Raw genomic sequence first — 19,634 nt, forward strand, 5'->3', positions numbered from 1 at the left:
ATTGGTAAAGGAGACATGACTGTGTTTTTGTGTTTGGGCAGATGCACTTACATTTATTCCGCTCTCCTCTCCTCCCTCCCCCCCTCCCCCATGTTACTGTAAATAGTTGGAGAAATATTCATGACAAAAATCTGGATCGGAGATTAATCAAAGTATTGGCCAGAAGGAGCATTTTTAAATGAAATTCAGTTACATTTGAGAAGAGAGAGAATTAATCTCCAAAGTCTGACTTAAACTCACAAAACATTAGCATGCTAAATCAGCTTTTGATGCCCCAAATTAATGAGACAGACAACAGGCTAACAAGGAGTTAATTAAATCAGATATATATATATAAAAAAGAGCCAGTGGTAAAGAAAGGCCCTGATGGGAAACTAAGAGTTGGCTGCATTCAGTTCTTCCACCAGCTCCAATAGGTGAAACTTGAAGGACTATACACTGTTTAAAAGATACTATGGGTATGTCTACACTACAAAGTTAATTCGAACTAACAGACGTTAGTTCGAATTAACTTTAATAGGCGTTACACTAGCACTCCGCTAGTTCGAATTTAAATCGAACTAGCGGAGTGCTTAGTTCGAACTAGGAAAACCTCATTTTACGAGGATTAAGCCTAGTTCGAATTAGCTAGTTCGAATTAAGGAGTGTGTAGCCCCTTAATTTGAACTAGTGGGAGGCTAGCCCTCCCCAGGTTTCCATGGTGGCCACTCTGGCCAACACCAGGGAAACTCGTCTGCCCCCCTCCCGGCCCCAGAGCCTTTAAAGGGGCACGGGCTGGCTATGGTGCCCGTGCCAGGTGCAAGCCTGCCAGCACCCAGCCAGCAGACCCTGCACCTGGCACGGATCGAGCCACCCACCCGATGCCCCCCAGCCCTCCCCCTCTTCCCGGGACCAGGCTGGCGTGGAGGGGCCAGCAGGTGGGGGTCAAAGTCCACTCCAGGCAGAGCCGGGGGAGAGACCCATCTCCAAATATTGCTGGAGGAGGGCCCCCGGCTCTGAATATTAACTTGCTGCCCATGGTGCCCGGCACACTTCCGGGTTCAGGGTGCGGTGCTCCTTTAGGCACGGGGCCCCATTTGGGGGAATCGGGGGAGTCGGCCTAAGGCCAGCACTGATGTCAATTGCATAGCAAATGTTGAAATAGCTTAATTCGGCTTTTGGCTCTGTCTACACAGCAGGAAGTTGAAGGAAGAACACTCTTCCCTTGACTTCCCTTACTCCTCATGAAATGAGGATTACAGGTGTCAGAGTAAGAAGTCCTCCATTTCAACATTATTTTGAAATAATGGCTTGCTGTGTAGTTGTGCACTTTCTTATTTCAAAATAACATCAGTTATTCCAAAATAACTGTGTAGATGTACTCATAGTGTCCAAAAGAACATGGTGGTCAGATGATAATAAAATAAAATAATTTTCATTCTAATTTGTTCATTCTAGAAGTTACATAAAACAGAGAAGCAGCAAAATGTATCTTTGAACAGTACCCTCAGATTAATAATGTAAGTTGGAGTCTCAAAAGCAGTATTATTTTTCAGATAAAAAAGACTTGAGCATCATTGTGAACAATACAACAACAACCTGAGCAAGTTGGGAACTGGAACTTCTGCCAGAATTTCTGACAATTCAAAAAAATCTTTGTTCCAGATTGGAGCACAAAGCTAAATTTCCCATGAATCAAAAATTCCCCTCCTCCCCCAAAATATTTGACACCATTAAAATGTTTTGTTTTAATAGTTTTGTGCTGACATTATCATTTTGATTTATTTCATTTAGACTTTTATATTATAGTAAAATAGTTCAATATAATATACAAGTCAAAACAAAGTTAATCAAACTTTAGACTTATCTTCACCGCCATCATCTGTGCAGCAGAGGAGAGGGAGTGGTCACTAAAGGGATACAAGGAATGGAGTTCACATGCTAGTTCCCTTCCTCCATTGGTTTCTACTGCCTACCTGGTTTGTTCCATTAGCAGACAGGTTAAAGAGAATATTTCCCTATGGAAAGACCAACAGGGTTAGATGCTGAAATCTATGTCCTCAATTAATTTGTAGACTACATCCCATTGAATTTAGAGACTAAGGTTGATGCCCAATCACAAATAGTTGGTAAATAGCTATAACTTTCTAGGACAGTGCCTCAGAGAGCTTAGATAGGCTTGATTCAGGCTTAATTCGAGAATCAATACTAAAGTCACAACACTTCACAAGCAAGTAGATGGCAGGAAGTGCTGTTGACACAACAAAGTCATACGAACTTAGCTCATCAAAAAGCATCTTCAAATAAAATGTTAATTTATCACTAATTCTGGGAGCTGGGAGTCAAAGGTTACTTGGGTTCACTAATAATACTTAGAAACTGTATAGCACCTTGTGGGTCATATTCTCAGTTAGTATGAATCAGCGTCTCTCCATTGATTTATGTTCACCCAGTGAAGAACATTAACCAATCATCACATCACCCCTGCCAGCTAGATGGATTAGCATTTGTATCCCATTTTACAAATGGGAAAACTGAGGTGATTTATCCAAAGCCTTGGTGAGTCAGTAGAGCCAAGATTAGAACTAAGGACCTTTTGTTGTCTCATAGTGCACTCATTCCTCTCAACCATGCTAGCTGTATAAAAGCCTTAAAAATTGTCTCTTTTCAGAACTAAGTCTTGCCTGTGACGTGGTGCAGGCTGGATGCAAACAACTGCAGACGTTACTTCTATCAGACAAATTTCTGTCTCAAAACACTGATGGCTTTATTTCCAGTTAAAGAGCAGCTAGGGGAGCTAGTCTGCTTTCAGATATTTGTCCCACATTTCCTGATTTACTTCATGTGAAACCCATTTCAATGAGTGTTCCTAAGGATTTTAGTTGTACAGCCCTGCAGAGCCTGCCCACTGTAGGAATGACATTTCTGCTATGGATCACTGATTCTCTAATATGGATTGCTTTGAAAACAAAATAATTGTTGGGGAATTCTTTTGGGTTACTCTCCATCCATTTCCAACTGCATGGACAAGCACCTCCTTTTTAAGTTCTTTACCAGGCCTTTCCTTGCATGGACAATCTTTCCTTGCAGGTAGGAAAAAGAGGCTCTAATCTATGCTGTATCCTAGTGATATAATGTTGGTCCAATCTGATTACTTTCTCCAGAGCCATTCTCTGCTCTTACATTTCTTTCTTTCTCTTTTCCACCTGCCCTGGACTAGCTAATGTACTAGTTTCATTTCTCCCAGTACTTAAATCTCTGTTTAGGTCTCCCAAACTTCTAAACACACATTATTTCACTTTAATTGCTGGCGAGAACTTCATTGTCCAGCCCACTGAAAGAAGGAAAGGAGACACAATGGATTTAATCAGGTCAGAACTTTATTGTTAGGTGTCTGGGACTTCCCAGCAGATAACAGTGGTACAGTGCAAGTAACCCCCTGTTTATTCTGTAATTACCCGGGGGGGCTTCCACCAACTCTCATTCTTTTTTGGGGGGTGAGGCCTTTTACCAGCCCCCCCTCTTTTCTCCATCCAGGTCCCTCTAGCAAATCCATTGTCAAGAGCTTATCATTTGCTCCCCTTGTAAGAGGGTAAGGCAGGCTATAACAAAACAGGGTTGGCTCCCTGCCATTACAACCATACGAGTCCCAAACCCTACACCATTCTGTTCCTTCAACAAGCACCTCCTTTTTAAGTTCTTTACCAGGCCTTTCATCTGACTACTGGACACCTTCCCTATGGAGTACCTGCAATGGACATCCGGCTTAAGAAGGCACCAGCATTTAGTTTATCTGCCTCCTCTTCTCCCAAACCCAGTCTGGTTTCCGGACATCTTCTGATGACCTTTTGTACTGTGGCCTAAAAGTCTGTTACCTTCCTCCCTAAGGTTGATAGGCGAACCTCCAACTCCTGTCCTCCAGATCAACTCAGATGCCCATTGCACTTTGCAAGAGCCATCAGGTACTCTAATAACTGGGTTACCAGTACCATGTACCACAATATCCGTCCCTTCCTGATGGTCAGTATATGTGACCAACATTCCTCAACCTGATATGCCCCAGCTCCATAACACCAGCAGCATCTCACTCAGGGTATGTCTACACTACAAAGTTAATTCGAACTAACGGACGTTAGTTTGAATTAACTTTGATAGGTGCTACACAAGCGCTCCGCTAGTTCGAACTTAATTCGAACTAGCAGAGCGCTTAGTTCGAACAAGGTAAACCTCATTCTACGAGGACTAAGCCTAGTTTGAACTTACTAGTTCGAATTAAGGGGTGTATAGCCCCTTAATTCGAACTAGTGGGAGGCTAGCCCTCCCCAGGTTTCCCTGGTGGCCACTCTGGCCAACACCAGGGAAACTCGTATGCCCCCCTCCCGGCCCCGGACCTCTTAAAGGGGCACGGGCTGGCTACGATCCCTGTGCTAGGTGCAAGCCTGCGAGCACCCAGCTAGCAGACCCTGCACCTGGCACGGCTCAAGTCAGCCACCCAATGCCCCCCAGCCTTCCCCCTCTTCCCGGGACCAGGCTGGCGGCTCCCGGGAGCTTGCCCGGGACCGCAAGAGGCGGGCACCCGCCTGGGCTAGTGCGGACATCGTGGACCTCATCCACGACCTCCACACTAGGCACAGGAAAGTGGCTGTCTAGGGCAGGAGAGCTGCCAGCCTGGCCACCCAGGAGCAGGTGTGCATGAAAATCAAGGTGGTCCACTGAGACCACCGACCCTGAGACGTGAGCTTACAATGGCTGTACTAGGTGAGACCAAAGGTCCATCTAGCCCAGTAGCCTGTCTGCCGACAGCGGCCAACCCTAGGGACCCTGGAGGGGATGGACCGAAGACAGTGACCAAGCCATTTGTCTCGTGCCATCCCTCTCCAGCCTTCCACAAACTTTGGGCAGGGACACCACTCCTACCCCTTGGCTAATACCACTCCATGGACCCAACCTCCATCACTTTATCTCACTTCTCTTTAAACTCTGTTCTAGTTCTAGCCTTCACAGCCTCCTGCAGCAAGGAGTTCCACAGGTTGACTCTTTGCTTTGTGAAGAACAACTTTCTGTTACTAGTTTGAAGCCTGCTACCCATTCCTTTCCTTTGGTGTCCTCTAGTCCTTCTTTATGGGAACTAATGAAGAACTTTTCTGTATGCACCCTCTCCACCCCACTCATACTTTTATAGACCTCTATCATATCCCCCCTCAGTCTCCTCTTTTCTAAACTGAAAAGTCCCAGTCTCTTTAGCCTCTCTTCATATGGGACCTGTTCCAAACCCCTCATCATTGTAGTTGCCCTCCCCTCTCCCACCCTCTCTCTTCCCCTCTCCCACCTCCTTTTCTCAGTCTCCCCCAGTTTTGTTCAATAAAGACAGATTCTATTTTTGAACACAATTGTCCTTTATTTTGTACATCAGGAAGGGGGGTTAAGGAGGGGTAAGTGGAAGGAGGTGAGGGAGGAATGGGGTACGAGCTCCTGATGGGGAGGACTGGGCTGGCTCTGCGGGCTTCTGGGGGTGGAACCTCTCCTGCAGCCCTCCAATTGCCCCCTCTCCCCAGATGGCAGCCTGTGGCAAGTGCAGCCGGTCTGATGGCCGAGTGCTGTGATGTGCCCAGTGTGTGTACTCCGGGCAATCCAAGCTAGGACTGGTTTGCAAGCAGGGCACCTCTGAGAACTTTCTGTCCGGGGTGGGGGTCGGGTCTCTTTAAGCACAGCCCTCGGCTAGCCTGAGACAGCAGCTCCACGCTCTAAGTCCTCATCTGATGCCCTGCCAGCACTGCTTCCGGCCATCCTTAACCCCGGCTTAATGTGGACATGCTTAATGTGGACATGCTTAATGTGGACATGCTAGTTCAAATTAGCAAAATGCTAATTCAAACTAGTTTTTTAGTCTGGATGCGTTAGTTCGAATTAGCTTAGTTCGAATTAACTAATTCGAACTAAGTTAGTTCGAATTAGCGCTGTAGTGTAGACATACCCTCAGATAATTGCTACCTTCTGGTGCAGACCCCCACATGCTGTTGAACTGCTACCAAGACACGATATCTGCTATGCCATCATCCAACCATGGGCAGGTTACCAGATACTTTCACACAAAATACCAAACATGGTGGGGAAAAAAATGGTTGAGAAAAAAAAATTGAGCAAAAAAAAAAAAAATCTGTGCCTTTAAATCCCCACACTCCCCCCGCCAGACGAAGAATGTCCCCGTCGGCCTTCCATCCGAGAAAAACTGATAATACCAGACATTTTACATGTCCAGTATTTTCTGGATTTTTTTTACTGGACAGAGGCCACTAATACCGGACTGTCCAGGTGAACACTGGACACCTGGCAACCCTAGGCATGTGCTCAAAATGAAATGAGAGGTTAAGGCTCAAACATTGTGACACACTTTCCCTCACAACGTCAAAACCTTTTGTGACATGGGGAGGGAGCTGTGATATGGCTGCCCTTGCATTCACTCAATACCTAGGTCCATTAATGTGGTGGAAGGGGCCCTCAATCTCTGAAAGGGGCAACCTTAAATGGTTTGTCCATCCACCTGGTGCTGTGAATGGAGCTCCCTTTTGGGTATGAAATATGATAATATTTGATGTGCCCTTTGAGTGCTGTTGGGGACTGAACCACGGGGTAGAGGAGCCTTAGGTTCCTTATTAGTACTTTATTCCTTTTTTTTAACCTTAACCCTTGCTCCCCACACACAAATATGCCACATGTGCTTTATTTGGGTAAAACCATAAGAAAGCCAGAATACCTTAAGCCTAAGTGGCAAAGGGGCCTGTGCCACTGGGCCACTCTTACCCTGCCTTGTGTTCTGCACCTCATGACCCACTTCTGCTATTGTCACTCAACCTCCCCCCAGTCTTATTGTCACCTGGCAATCAGACCCAACTGCTCAAGCAAGGTGCCGAGTGGGCCCCAAAGCGTATCTCGCACATATGCTTGAATCCATAGGTGCTGAAAAACAACCATTGTTATTAAATGCCCAGTAAATATTATTATGTGACTCATGCCCCGCCTGAGCTTGTGGTGGAAGGACCAGGCCACTGTCCATGTGAACTGCTCGTCCCTGCAGAGATCTCCACTCTAACCACAGCGTGTGATGAGGTACGTCCCACCAGGTCCCCATTTGTGTTGCTGCCCTTAATGGAAACTGCTCATCATAGTTAAACCAAGACCTGCCCCCAAATGTACTGTATGCTCACCTGGTGCCATCCATACACTTAAACAAGGCCGGGCTTCTCTCCTGCCTTGTCTGCTGCATGGTGAGAAAGAGACTTCCGACATGAGGGCTTGCACTTTTAACGCTTTCTGCCCTTTCGTTCCCAGAGGGTGAGCCAGCACTGCAAAGCTGACCGCCACCCATCTTTCTGCAGCGGTTTACTGAGCTTACTCTTCCCCTTCCCACTCCTGGCCACAAAACATCACTGCCCTCTTCTGGCAAGCCTGGACAACATCTTCTCCTCTTCCTCCTCCCCCCACAAATTTCAGTGCAGGGAGATCAGTTTTTCACAGGTACAGAATTACTTGCCAAAAACTATTTTAAGAGGGTCTCATTCTTTTCCAAGTGAAGTGTTTCTTACTCACTGTTTTAGACCATTTTTCTCCTCCTGTAGAAGTAGATTTGTAGTAGGTACTGTATTACCAAGTTTCACAAGTGGCTGTTAGCATGCTGGTCTCTAAACTATGTTACCTTTTTGATTCCTTGTCACAGAAGACTCAGAACACAACTTCTTTCCTCTAGATCACAGTTAGTGCCTCTTTTTTATCTCTGCCTTTTGCATTTCTTGCTTGCTCGTCTCTACATATATTCTTTTCTTTGTTTTAACTACTGGTCTTAAGGAATCTCAATTGTTGCATGGTTATTTGTGGCTTTGGCTTTCTCTCTCTGGTCTTGCGTTTCATTCCAGCCACTACTAAACTAACTGGCAGCTAGCTTCTCACTCTGGGCTCTTAGATGCTGCTGCAAGGCAGAAAAACCAGTTCTATCCAGATGGCACTGTGAGAGATGAGTTGTGCATAATTACTTTTCCAGTCTGCAAGCAGAAATTTTACATCTTTTGTAACTATATGTATTGTATTTACTGTTAAAGGCATTTCCAGACTTTATAAAGCACAGAACACTATTTCAAAATTATTCCACAATACAGCATGAAAATAATAGGTCCATTAAAATACTTACTATATCACAATGTTAAAGTGCCTACAAAGTGACGTGAGTTGACATATATATTACCATGATAAGTCATAATGAAAAGATTGACTTAAGTCCAGCAACCATATTTGTCTAGAATTGAAAAGCACAAACACCTCCTCTCCACACTTGACAGAGACTGTGTATGGATTTTTGTTATTCATATTAAATATCATTGAGCAGCTAGTGGCCATAAATCACACATGTGAAAATGCAAGATAGCTGCTTTTTCCCATCAGCAAAGGCATGTTTGCATTTTTGTTAATAACAACTTTGATCCTTCTACCATTGGCAATGGTCATTGAGAAATCCTGACATAAAGAAGGTATCTGCAAGATAAAGTTCTACAAGGGATGATTAGCAGCACTTAAGTTTTCTTTTTGTTGAAAGGAAGAATCCCTGATTGAACAGTGCATTGAATGATATGACAAGCAAGTACTTGATCCCTGTCCAGCTGGAAAGGAATTGTATTCATCAGCAGCTTTTTAGCTAAGGATGTCTTTATATTTTCACTCTTTGTTTGAGTCTCTCCAGATCCTCCCTTTACTTCATGTCAGCACTATATAGTAGGTATGCCAAGTGGTTTTGAAATTTAAATTACAGTCTCTTTTTCAGATGTTATTGGAAAGAACATGTAATTTATAACCACGTGTTAGGAGTACAGGATGTTCATGGTTCACTGCCAATTCTTCTTTTGTAAAGTTAATATAACTTTCATAAAACACTTACACACTTGTATATTTCATGGTAAAGATTTTTTTTATCTCATAGACTAATGTAAAGATTTATTAAAACCATTTTTAAGAGGAGTGTCAATAGTTTTGCAGCTGAGTGTAATTTTGTATTCCCACTAGATGACAGTCGGACTGAAAATGACAGTAACAGCTTTGTTGATTTAGCACTAAAAATAAAAGGATTCTTTCAAGTGATATAAAGCTCTAATACTCTGAGTGTTCTGAAACACGCTTGAGACCCTTAAGTAGAGTTGCAATGAAATGCTCACTAGCCGTGTGGATACCGGTGAATAAGTCTTAGCATGCTCACTGTCTCTAACCTATTGTGTCTGAATATGGGAACCATCAGAGGTATGGGTAATGTCATGGGATGTTTAGTAGTGGCCTGGACAACACCCACTGAAATCAATAAGAGCCATTCCCCTGTCTTCAATGGGATTTGGCTCAGGCCTTGATATTTGTTCCACTGGGACCTATTTGCTTCACTTTAGGACTGATCAAAAGTTACTATTATCTGGCGTATGAGAAAAGAGCTGTTGGTCATAGTTCAATTGCTGAAGGCTGTTCACATCACAAACCCAGAGTGACAATTCGTAGCTTTGCAGGAAGTCTTGGCAAAGAGGATGAGAATTAAGCAGCCACGGACCTGGAACTCTTTCCTCCCTGTAAGAGAGAGATAGGCACATGAGTGGTGAATCTACATTGCTCCTGCTATGCACTACTATTCTTTAGATAAATACCTCCCACGGTCTTTCTCCATCTATGATTGGTCATTAAACCAACCAACAGTGCATCACATAACTTAGAATAAGTCTATGTGCTTTTCTAATTCTGGGTTAAGTAATTTGCAGTTGAATTGTGGAGAAGCATAATGAATCTGGTAATATATGGCTGCGTAATTTATATATGATGACCTAAACCAATCCCTTGCATCAGTGTAGGTGATTGGACACTGTACTGTTGTAAATGATGCAGGTAAATGGAGAACTGTCCTTCAGTGTAGACAAGGCATTAGAGTTGATAGAAAGTAGGAGCACTGTGCCTGTGTTAATTTTATAATGCCAGAGTACTGTGCTCTCTGATCCAGCTTATCACAGATATTTAGACTTCTTATGCCTTTGAGGATCTGGGCCTCTGTTCTTATGATAACTGTACATTGCCCAGTTATCCTAAATCTCTGAGTTACTGCTTACTATTATTTTTTTTTAAAAACCACACCATTTATGCTACCTCGTTTATTGTGGCTCCACCTCTGCTTTGAATGTTTTTCTTTCTTTCTAAAACAAATCTTTCCCAGTCCACAGGTAATAAAGATGGGAATGGGGAAGGACTGCACTGGGTAATATTGTTCCCTACGTGGATGTTTATGAAAAACAATTGGAGTTGGCAATATTTAATTAAACCTAAATCTGATTTAGAGTGAATTAAATATTAAAAATGTTGATTTGTTGTATTTTTCCATTTTATCCCACATGATAAAATAGAAATGGAGCTCCTTAGAGAATCAATTAGTGTGCAAAGAAAGAAGAAAATAATTATATTAGGGGAGTGAAATACAAAATTGGTGAAATTAGAATTTGTTTATAAGACAATATGGAGTGACTGCTGCATCCTGACCCAAATCATAGCAGCCTGGTCATAAAGTGTACGTCTACACAGTGGCACTTAACAGCACACCTGTTATTTTGGAATATATTCAAAATAATAGGCTTCTTCTTCCGGCTACCTGTAAACCTCATTGCACGAGGATTAAGGAAGATGCCAGAATAGCGATTTATTTTTAAATTAGTGCTGTGTAGACAGTGTCAAATTTTGAAATAAGCTACGAAATTTGCGTAGTTCAAATTGTGTAGCTCCTTTCGAGGTACACTCTATTGTGTAGCTGTACCCAAAAGATTTTAAAATAAAATCAGGTTCTTAATGCTTATTAAATTGGGTTTGTGTAATTCACCAGCTTGTGAACTCAGAGAGAGTTTGAGAATCTTTCAACTTTTTCTTACATTACCATCTTTTGAAAGCTACTTTCCACAGGGTAAGGTGGGACAGTCACTTTATTGCCCTTTTGGTGCTGCAACCATGGTTTCTCAGAGTGCTTTGGTTAATATTGGTCACCACAGGAGGGAGGAGGGTCTTAGCTCAAACCCTAATTGTTTTTTGTCACAACACAACACAACAGCAAAAGTTGGTATGTGCTGAAAACTGAGGTCTAGGAAGATCATAACAGATGTGCATCAAACTCTCAATCAAAAGGCCCAAGACTGATGGAGTATGGAGTTGAGAGGACCTTCTGAATTCAGAACATTTCTCCAACATATTAGTGAGACGGCATCTTGATAGAGATTTTTTCACTGTATCTTCAAATTCCGCAGTACCTGTTCTGTAACTAAACTGTGGTCCTCAAGTCCCAACATGGTCCATTCACTATAAACACAGCACTTTCTGAAACAAAGTAGAAAGTGCAATAAGCCAGCCCATTAAAAACTCTGTTAAACAACTACTTGTGAGAAACACAAGTAAATGATGGTCTTTAAATAAAGATATGTGACAATTTTACCAAAAAATCTGAGGAGAGTCCCATAGAATAGTACATCACACTTATTTTATATCCACACTTTTTTCAGGTCTTACAATAAAATCATTTCAGTATTTGTATTTTTATAAAATATTTAAAGTAAAAATAGAGTAAAAAAGGTATCACAGAGCACTTATCATAACTTTGACCCTTCTGTTCTGCTCCAGATACAAGAATAGGTGAAATAACATTATAAAGTTTGTTCTTTGACACCAATGCTGTAAGGTTGTCAGTATAGAAAAAAACTTAATGTGCAGTATTAGAGCAGAAAACAAAGAGGGAAACCACATTTTTTTCTTATTCTGTTTTAAATCAAACACACATTTTCCAGCCATCTCTTCTATGCACAGTGCTTTCTGTTTGTACCTTGTACTTGTGAGCAGTGAAGTGTAAACCATTATACTGGATCTCCAAAGAGAAAGGGCTGTTGTACTTGGTATCAGGCTCAGGCAATCTCTGGGACTGTTGAAGTGAATAAAGGGATGATTGTTAGGCACAGGAGGGACTGGATTCTGCATTGCTTTGCACTTGATTGGTGTAGTCATTTAAATGTGTATAAAGTCAGGTTGTGAGATGCTATTGAATCAGAGAGTGTTTACATGCTGCGTAAGTGTGAACGACTTTAAAATGTGTAAGGCCTAGGAGAACCAAGTGGATGTAAGTGACAGTATTCTAACCTAAAGAGTGGAAGAAAAAATGGGGAGAAGGGTATTCATGCACCAGCAGCAGGAATTTTCTCCTTACATTGGGGTTCCCTTACGCAGTATATCCTATAACCAAGCGCAACAAGCAGACAGGAAATTCTTCTTGTAGCCTAGAAATCTCACGTTTACAAAGAAAATCCTGTTCTGAAACAGTAGTTACCAGATTACAATGGAATCTTGTACTGCTGCAGTGGGGATTCCTTATGTTAAACAAAACTGCACAAAAGAATCCATCTGCAGTGCATATGTACAAAAACACACACAAACACACACACACACATACTTCCCAAGAAGTAGCCTACTGTCAATTTATCAGTAAACCATTTACATATGTACAGACATAGAGCACTCACATAACAAACGATTATCTGGAAAATCATATTTGTGAGAAAGAAAATGCATGGATTACAAAATGTACCAAATAAAATGATGAAGCTTTCCATACCACATTTTAGGGTATTTTTTCTTGCAGGTTATACATCCATAAGGAGCCACTTGCTAGATAACAAATCACGAGAAGACACAGAAGGTACGTCTACTGTGGCACTATTTTGGGATACTTCCAGTATCCCAAAATAGCTATTCTATGTCTTTTAAACAAGCCCATTATTTCGAAATAGCTTTTGAAATAATAGCCTCACTATTCCAATGCCCCTATAAACCTCCTTCCACGAGAATTAAGGGATGTTTGGGAATAGCGGTTCATTCCAAAACACTTTCGAAAAAAGCTACGCAATTTGCATAGCTCAAATTGCGTAACTTATTTCGAGCTATGAGTGCAGTGTAAACACACCCCAAGAAAATATTTGAAAATGCCAAACATTGCACAGTCCAGTATTACTGCAACTAAAGCCACATCTCTATCGAAAATAAAGACATTTGATATTTCTTTTTCAAGGCGATTTGAATTGTGTTAAATAGTTTACTACACACATAATAATGGTTTTATTTTTTCTTTGATAAATATAGTGTCTCCATGTATAGAGGAGAAACAGTATGGCTGTTTGCATTCACAGCTTTCATTAGCCATTTTGTAATGCTTTGACTGATTTGTGGCCATTTGACACTTGCTTTTAGTTTGCTTTCTATCCAATGGAAGAACATAAAGGACCTGATTGTGCAGCTCTGGTAGATATTTTTCTCCTCCAAAATGTCAGACAAGCCCCTGCATACATTTTTTTGAGACATAAGCTCAAGAGGAGCTTAGGGGGTCGCAATCTAATATCTGCATGTGTAGATGGCCTTACACAGCTCTATGGATGAGGGTGCTCGAAATTATGCCCCTTAAAGTCAGCAGCTGAAAGGGCTGAGGAGGTGGAAAAAAACATGTGGTCTTCCTTGCTCCCTACCACCAGAAGCCTACCTCCTGCCCATCCCCAAAACGCTCTCTATGGTGAGCAGGTGGCAGAGAGATGGCCATGCTGGCTTTATGCCACTTAAGGATTTCCATGTGATGAACAAATGCTCAGTTGCCTCTTTAGTGTAGTTATGCTGCCTAGGAACCCAGAAGTGGAGCTCAAGATTGATCTCATTACATTGTAAAGTACATAGCCAACACTGGAGCTTAGAATGTAGCAGTTAGATCTCCATTGGGCTTTTTTTTTTTTTTTTTTTTTTTTGAACTCACTTAATTTAGGATCTGACTCACTGGGATACTTAAGAACATATCTATATATAGTGCCACTCATTCATGAGGAATCAAGAGCCTAATTTAAGCATGTGAGCAATCTCAAGGAAATGATCAGACTGAGTCCTTAAAGTTAAGTGTGTGCTTACATACCTTGCTTAATCACAACTATAGTGAATATTATCACAGCTTATTGCCCACTAATTATGAATTCAAGAATCTGTACATATACAGTTTTATAAAAGTAAGGAATCCTAATAAGCATAGGGGTGATCTTCTCCATGCTAGTTCAGACTTATATAAATAATCACCGAAACTATCTTAAGGTGTTTGGAAATGTTTTTTGTTTTAAAAGAAACGTTAGAAGATTAAACCACACATGTAACATTCCGCCCGTCGTGTCAAAATGCAACTGATAATTGCCACTTTTTAACCAGCTCAAAAGAGGCTCTGACCATTTTTCCTTTGCAGGCAGTTCTTATTGTTGCTTTTGATGTTGACGTCATTTAATAGAGATTTTTTTTGCCTTTAGGAATTGTTTCAACTTGTTCATTCTGTCTTCAATTTAACAAAACTTTTGAAAATAAAACTGTAAATAAAAGATATAGGATGGTTTTATAAAAACGTGAATTATATTTTTTAGCTAGAATTGTTTATGATGATGGTTTCATAATATATAAAACATATGGACCACCAAAAATTCAGATGTCATCGTTTTGGTCTTGTGATTTATGAGATGATGCAATTTACATTTTATTCACATCTCCCATGCTCTTTTGTATCCTCTCCCATTTTAATACTTTACTGTGGCAATAGCAAGGATGTGAGCAAAATGCATTGCAGTACCAGGGTCATAGTATTCATAGAAAAACATTAAGAAATGCCGAAAGCAAGCTCCCAAATAGAAGACAACTGGAAATGTTATAATAGAAGGATAATAGGAGACCTACTGAGCTGTTCGCTCTGTTTTTATTGGCAGTTGTGCACCACAATATGGTTTCATTTGTAAATTCTTACCCTACATCTTATTTGGGTGGATATATTGTTTGAGGTACTCAGATACCACTCCAATTAATGTGGGTAGAAGTTTGAATCAGGAATCACTGAGATTTTACCTGGAGTGGTAATTTAATTTATGGAGATTGCCTATCTCCTAGAACTGTAAGGGACCATGAAACGTCATCCAGTCCAGTCCCCTGCCTTCACAGCAGGACCAACTACCATCCCTGACAAATTTTTACCCCAAATAGTCTCTGCAAAGATTGATCTTAAAATGCTGGGTTTAGCAACCCAATGCTCAAACCACTGAGCTATCCCTCCCGCCCCCCCCCCCAGGTAAGGTAAAGAGCTTTAGAAAGCTAAAGGAGTTAGTAGAAATTTTCAATGCATAACTGTGTAGAAACAAATATAAACGGGGTACCATTACACATGGATATTTACAACTTGAAATGCCGAAGTTAACTGGTATTTTGCATTCTGAGTATAGGAGAATATTACATAAACCAAGATGAACTATCATGTTGAGATGAGCACTCATTTTTAATGGCACCCACTGTAAAACATTAATAGGTGATTGAAGATGGTTGGGATTTTTATCCTGCATTCCATCCTTTTACTTGAGAGTTTGATTTCACTCAACTGTTCAGTTGAATATTTAAGTTGCTGAACTGAAAATATGTGCTACTCAAACCTATCTGTAAATGTCCTGTTAATTAGTCTCACAAATTCCGATCAGGTGTTCACTCCCACTAACTAATTTGCTGCCCAGCAAAAGATACTAGTGCTGAAATTGTCATCAGGGAAAAAAAAAGTTGAGAAATCTTTGATCCTCTTTTCAGCCAACCTCTGCTTTGTGGGTGAAAGGGAGATCAAACACAAAGAGACGTGTGTTCTATGCTATGTTATAGGAATCCAATACTCTCAGAATCATCTGTAAGTTAAACTAGGAAATCTGTCAAAGAGACCACGGCTAAGGAGAGACCATAAGTAATAAGATATGCAAAAAAAGATGTTTTCTTACCGTCCTCTACTAGATGATTTCATCTGAAGTTGATATGAAATATCATCACTCTAGATCTATCTGCCTAGCATATTATGTTTTGCCTTCTATAGTTACAGCATAGGTAAGATGGTACCATTAGATAGGTTTATGAACCCTACCATCTTTTCATGAGGTCATTTGTAACCATCATCATCCCTGGTATCTCCGCTTCTCCTATACTGTTGGTTGTGATTCACTGCAGAAAATGTGGGCAAACAAAGTATGTCTGATTGGCTATATTTGCCATGCCCCAAGATCCAGAAGACAAAGAGTTAACTCTTTGCAATTAGTGGCATGTATTTTTTCCTTGAATAATTAAGGCTGTATAACCACCCCTAGTTTGGATACAGTTATGCCACCGGTATAAAGATTCTTACTCTCATATAGTAAAAGCTCTTTTATACCTACATAGAACTACATCCACACTAAGGATATTGTACTGTAAACTAAAGCAGTACAACTTTGTGTGCAGACAAGACCTTAGATAGAGAAACTGGCTCTTACATAAGATAGCTTCCCTCCCCCCCTAATCAAGTGAGGTACATGAAAGTAAAATAACTAGTAGGAACACCCTTTGGACAAACCATGAGACTTATAAACAACTGATTTTTATTGTAACTTAACATAGACCTTTTCATTTTCCTGCTTGTTTACAACCCTATTAATTTCTAGTTAAGGCTTTTTCAACTTAAAGTTGTGAAAAGGAAAAAAAAAAAAAAGGAAGAAATTTTCTCTCTTACCAGCAAGAAACTTTTGTTGGTAATCTGCTTTAACTGACTCTTCTTGCTTATGATGTGTTCACTGAGAAAATCCTTTTGCATGTTGCTTTAGAATGAGACTTCTGACCACCACATAAGCTTCTGCATGTGTGTGTTACTGGTTTGATTTTAGGAATATGTTCAACAAACACATAGCTATGGTTGAAAGTCTGATTCAGTGGAATCAACCCAACAGAAGCCACTGTATCTTGGGGATTGTACGTATTGTGAAATAGATGTGTAGTAAAGATTTCAAAAGGAATGTAGCCCTAGGATGTGTTAAGTTACAGTTTGGGTAAGTTCTATAAATTTTCCTCATAGGGTACGTCTACTCTGCAAGCTTCTTTCAAAATAAGCTTTTCAGCAAGATATCTTCCAGAAAAACTTATTCGAAATAGAGCATCCATACTACAGGGAAGCCTCCAAATTAGTCCTAGGCAGACTCCCCTAATGTGGACGAGCTACCTCAATTTAGAGCCCACGGAGGCACTAGGAAGGAATAATATAGAATAACCCTGGTGAGCAGCTATTTCAATACAGGCAGTCCCCGGGTTATGTACAAGATAGGGACTGTAGGTTTGTTCTTAAGTTGAATTTGTATGTAAGTCGGAACTGGTACATATTGTAGGGGAAACTCTAGCCAAACATTTCTCCAGAGCTCAGTTTTATTCTCACACACCTCACTTCGCTCAGTCCTTTATTCTCAAGCTGAGGTGTCTGCTGAGAAAAGCTGCTCCGCGTCTCCCTGGTCTGCTGAGGGGGGCGCTAGCTTCACATCTCCCTGGTCTGCTGGGGGGAAGCAGCTAGTGCGGGGCTGCTTCACCCCGTTTGTAAGTAGGGATCCGATGTAAGTCGGCTCCATGTAACCCGGTGACTGCCTGTATAGTAGCAGTGGAGCTTCTATACACACCCTCTTCCAAAAGGGCTTTTTCAGAAGAGGCATTATTCCTTGTGGAATGAGGTTTACCAATGTCAGAAAAACAGCCCTCTGTTATTTCGATTTTCTTTCAAAATAACTCAATTGCTGTGTGGACGCTAGTATTTTTTTTCTGGAATAACTTTGCAGTATAAATGTGCCTATAGTGTGATATGTTGGCAATTGTTAGGAGTAGAACTGGAATGATTGATCTGCTTGATGTTATAGAGTGTGTTTGATAAGATCCTTTTGTAGGTTTCATTATGGGAGTGGATGTATTTTAAATTCAGATTATTACTCTTGGGAAGGCTGCTTCTCTCCCTAAATGTCCACTACTTACCTTTGCCCAGACTTTAATCCCTCTATATTTCCCCTCAGAGCCCACCCCTTTTCATGCTTACTCCTTCACAAGAAGCAGGTCAGTTTTTAATTATAATAATTGTAAATATTGTTTTATATGCCTATGCAACTGATTTTCTAAATGTGCCTTCAGCTATGGCTGTGGCTAACAGGAAAAGGAGATACTAGCTTCAGCATTATCTGTGGTGCAGCAGCAGCCAGTGTTTCTCTATAATATTTGTATTTATAAATGCACACTATACCCACACTGGAAAAGACACAACTGAAGTTTCTCAAGTAATAGGGCTTTTTTAGCATGGGGTAAATGACACTTCTGGAAGGATCATCTGCCCCATCAACAAATCTGAAACAGGCTGTTGCATGCTTAGTTTCATTCCTAACAGTCTGCGCTGACTAAAAGTGGACCCTCCAGGCCATCATATTGCACTATTGTATGTCATATTGTAGTTACAAAAATGCAAAATATTTCCATTTCCAAGCAATGAGTGCAAACATTTTTCCATGATTTTTCCAGTGGCTTCACATGATAGGATCAAATCATAATGCAAACCATGTATTCAGCCATTCAGATCTAATTGAGTGTGTGTGTATCATTTCATAAACTAACAATGCCTTGCTTTATTATGTGGGTCAGAGTAAGCCACTGGTTGGTCTCTTGCTAGAGCGCTTTGGTATATGGCAGTGTGAACCCTGGCATAGGAAAATCTCATTGTGGTTTGTGTACGATGTGAAACTGGTTACTTAAACATCATTGACCAAGGAAAGGAGCAATTATCTGTGGCTTTGACTCAGTTTTGTTCAGCTAGAACCATGTAATTAGGTGATAATTATGGCTATGGAATCATCTGATATAAGGATATATAAATATAGATTCTGGATGACTGTCACTACTTTAAAAATCTTATTACCTGTGGTTTTGTGAGACTTTTATAAACAATGCTTTCTGTTCAGGAAGTTTGAAGGTAGGAATTAATTGTTATGTAGCTAGTTCTCCATATTATCCAAAGTTCTTCTAGCCCCCCAACCTGAGGTAAATATTCACCAGGAACTACACGCCATATCACAGAAACACTAATCCAGGAACCAATCCCTGCAACAAACCCCACTGCCAACTCTGCCCACCTATCTTCTCAAGTGACACCATCATGAGACCTAACCACATCAGCTACATGAGTAGGGGCTCATTCACCTGCACATTTACTAATAGGATACATAGAATCATAGAATCATAGAGCTGGAAGAGACCACAGAAGGTCATCAAGTCCAGCCCCCTGCCCAAGGCAGGACCAATCCTAACTAAATCAACCCAGCCAGGGCTTTGTCAAGCTGAGATTTAAAAACCTCTAGGGATGGAGATTCCACCACCCTAATTGTTTTGGTTGCCCTCTGCTGGACCCTCTCCAATGCATCTACATCCTTTCTATAGTGGGGGGTCCAGAACTGGACACAATATTCCAGATGTGGCCTCAGCAGAGCTGAATAAAGGGGAATAATCACTGCTGTAGATCTGCTTACAATTCTGCTCCTAATGCAGCCTAATATGCCATCTCTGCCATGTATATTGGCCAAACCAGCTAATCTCTGACCCAAAGGATAAATGGGCACCAATCAGACATCAAGAATGGTAACATGCATAGACCAGTAGGACTGCATTTCAATCTCCCTGGACACTTAGTAACAGATTTAAAAGGGGCCATCCTTCAACAAAATACCTTCAAAAGCAGATTTCAAAGAGAAATTGCAGAGCTA

At 41.1% G+C, this 19,634-nt stretch overlaps 1 long non-coding RNA gene across 1 annotated transcript; it reads right to left on the reverse strand.

Moving 5' to 3' along the window:
* Positions 1-8,042: 8,042 nt before the first annotated feature.
* LOC112546315 (uncharacterized) lies at positions 8,043-16,736 on the reverse strand. The gene is made up of 4 exons (XR_003089983.2): positions 16,592-16,736; positions 11,846-11,941; positions 11,280-11,346; positions 8,043-9,570 (listed from the first exon to the last, which is right to left on the reverse strand). It is a non-coding gene; the product is annotated as an uncharacterized LOC112546315 (long non-coding RNA).
* Positions 16,737-19,634: the final 2,898 nt, after the last annotated feature.

Source organism: Pelodiscus sinensis, chromosome 4 (assembly GCF_049634645.1).
Source record: "Pelodiscus sinensis isolate JC-2024 chromosome 4, ASM4963464v1, whole genome shotgun sequence".
NCBI classification, from domain to species: Eukaryota; Metazoa; Chordata; order Testudines; family Trionychidae; genus Pelodiscus; species Pelodiscus sinensis.